The sequence below is a fragment of the Colobus angolensis genome, unplaced genomic scaffold, assembly GCF_000951035.1.
Source record: "Colobus angolensis palliatus isolate OR3802 unplaced genomic scaffold, Cang.pa_1.0 Scaffold3, whole genome shotgun sequence".
NCBI lineage: Eukaryota > Metazoa > Chordata > Mammalia > Primates > Cercopithecidae > Colobus > Colobus angolensis.
The window spans coordinates 21,023,381-21,026,052 of NW_012116265.1; the positions used below are offsets into that span (position 1 = coordinate 21,023,381).

General features: G+C 52.8%; 1 protein-coding gene across 4 annotated transcripts in view; it reads right to left on the reverse strand.

The window, feature by feature from the left end:
• The window catches only part of PSEN1 (presenilin 1), a 96,569-nt gene extending 94,459 nt beyond the window's left edge, over positions 1-2,110 (reverse strand). For 2 of the 4 annotated variants that reach the window (XM_011949617.1, XM_011949615.1), the window contains exon 1: positions 1,619-2,110. The gene's annotated coding sequence lies outside the window, so the exon portion shown is untranslated. Of the gene's footprint in view, positions 1-60; positions 102-977 lie in introns of all 4 variants that reach the window. The other 2 variants (XM_011949616.1, XM_011949618.1) reach the window with 2 other exon arrangements.
• Positions 2,111-2,672: the final 562 nt, after the last annotated feature.

Below are 2,672 nucleotides of genomic sequence, written 5' to 3' on the forward strand. Positions count from 1 at the left end.
AAAAAAAAAAAAAAGAAAATTTAAAATAGAGATAATCACCTTGTGGATAGAGATAATCACCTTGTGGTTCTCCCCATGTGCATGCTAATAAATTTGTATGCCTTTTCTCCAAAAGAAAAACAAAAAAGATTTTTTTTTTGAGACCATCTCACTTTTTTGCCCAGGCTGCAGTGCTGTGGCATAATCTTGGCTCACTGCAACCTCCTCCTCCCGGGTTCAAGCGATTCTCCTGCCTCAGCCTCGCTTGGGAGCAGCTGGGACTACAGGCGCGCGCCACCACGCCCAGCTAATTTTTTGTAGAGACTGGTGTTTCGCCATGTTGTCCCAGCTGGTCTCGAACTCCTGAGCTCAAGTATCCGTCCTGCGGCCTCCCAAAGTGTTGGGATTACAGGCGTGAGCCACCACGCGGGGCCTCACATTGTATTTCTATTAGCTAGTGCTGCTCTAAATCTTCTGTTCCTTCTGCTACACCAGGCCTAACAAATTCCTGCCAACCTTTTCCTTCCTGAAGCCTCCCTCCCTTTCTCAGCTCTGGCGACCCTGCACTGTGGTGGTTCCCCAACCACACTCATTCTCCTCAACTGGCTCCTTGCTCTTCTTCCACCCCCTCGTTAGAAGTGTTCCTAAGAGTTTGCCTTGGCCTTCTCTTCCCCTTTCTTAGCTTAGACTTCTCCACTGCTCCAACATCAACTGGAAATCTATGGAATTGACTCCTGTTTTCAGCTCTAGTCCTGTTGATAGGACATTCTCACCTGCTGGCACTCGCAAAGTGACACTTCCAAACCACTTCCTCGCCCTCCTCTCTAAACCAGTTCTTTCTTCCTATTTCTGAGAATGTCTCTGCCATGTTCTAAACTGAAAACCTCCTAGTCAACTTCACACTTTATTCCCTGATCCTCAATTGGTTACCATGTCCCGTTCGTGTTTCTTCTAAAGCCTCTGCCACCACCGCAGATCGAACTCTAGTCACATCTCACCTGAATTATGGAAAAGTTACCTCAATTCTCTCACCCATTCCAGCCTCCACTATAGATCAATGTGCCTAAAGCAAAGCTGACCACAACGGTGAGAAGAATCTGAGAAGGAAACAGCAGCAAACACAAGAGGCACTGGACCTGCATGCTTCGAGACAGCCCCAACCAAGGAGAAAGCATCAGACCCCGTTTTCCGCCTCGAATGAGAGGCGTGCGGACTTCGCCCAGAGTGCCCGTCGCCCCTGGACAAGGACACACCCGGGGCGTGAGGCGCGGAGTTTCACCAGTTGCTCAAGCAGACCCAGCCCAAAACGCTTCCTCTTTCTCCTGCTCCACTCCAGTCCAGACAGCTACTAATCCCGGCCCCAAGCACCTGCGCCCTGAGACGTCTTTGAGCAAACAGCATTTCCGGACCAAGGCTCCGAGGAATCCCTCTCCACCCGGCCGCGCCCGAAGCCCAAGAAACGGGCCGCCCCTCCCGGTTTCCCACACGGGGTTCCCTGGCCCCAACCCGGCGACGCCCCGCCCCTCATCTTTTAGGACACCGGCTCCGCGGCCCAGGCGGCGACAAAGGGCCGGACCCTGCCCGCGGCCGCCCTTGTCCGCGGTGCCTTCCTGTCTTCCCCGGACTCCCCATCACGCACATACGCTCAGCCGCCGCCGCCGTTGCCGCCGCCGCTCGCAGTTCAGGTTCCTTCCAGACCAGCCGCTGTTTTGTTTCCGATGTGAAACCGCGGACCCCGGAGCTGCCTGTCCCAGGCCCCGCCCGAGAACCCTCACCGGTGTCGTCATTTCCGGCTCTGGTGTCGTTGGCTGCCGGCCCACGGGGGAGGGGAGGAGCCAGGAGGAAGGGGGCGGGGCCTCCGGCCTGGAGCAACGATTGCGGGAAGAACCCAGAGCTCCACCTTGGCGGTCCCCACCTGACTGAATCCGCCCAGAGTGCTGGCGTGGGTTGTCGGGGTTCTGAGGCTGCTCTTGAGCTGAGGGCGAAAGCCCCTATATAAATTGGGCCCAGCGTGTGCTTCTCCCGGCATACAAGCGATGGCCATTCTAAATTTAACACCTGTCATTTCTGTAGGATACCTATTTGCGAATCAGCTGCATCACAATCAAGAAAATGCTGTTAAAATTGAAAATATCTCTGCCCTCTTCGACCACCCAATGAATCAAAACTTCTGGTGGGTGGCGAGAATCTGAGAAACTGCATTTTAAACATCCTCCGCGACTTCTGCACTCCAACTTTGACAACCAGACTCTCTAGGTGGCAAGCTAACAGAGCAGAAAATATGCCTGGTTTGCTGGGTCACTTGATTTTTGCAGCTGCCAGCTCTTTGTCCAGTTTTGGTAAAGACAGTACCAACATCTAATTCATTAGGCAGCATACCACACTTACACATATATCCGAAAGCTAAAACTAAAGGAATACTACCTTATTTAACCAAGGTGAATGGAGAAATGTCAAACACGGGTATTCAAAAAACCAAAAATGAAATTAAACGGTACATGGTATCTGGGTCTGAAGTTTCTTTTAAAATCCACCCCCAAGCGGCCGGGCGCAGTGGCTCACGCCTGCAATTCCAGCACTTCGGGAGGCCGAGGCGGGCGGATCATGAGGTCAGGAATTCGAGACCAGCCTGACAAATATGGTGAAACCCCGTCTCTACTAAAAAGACAAAAAAATTAGCCGGGCGTGGTGGT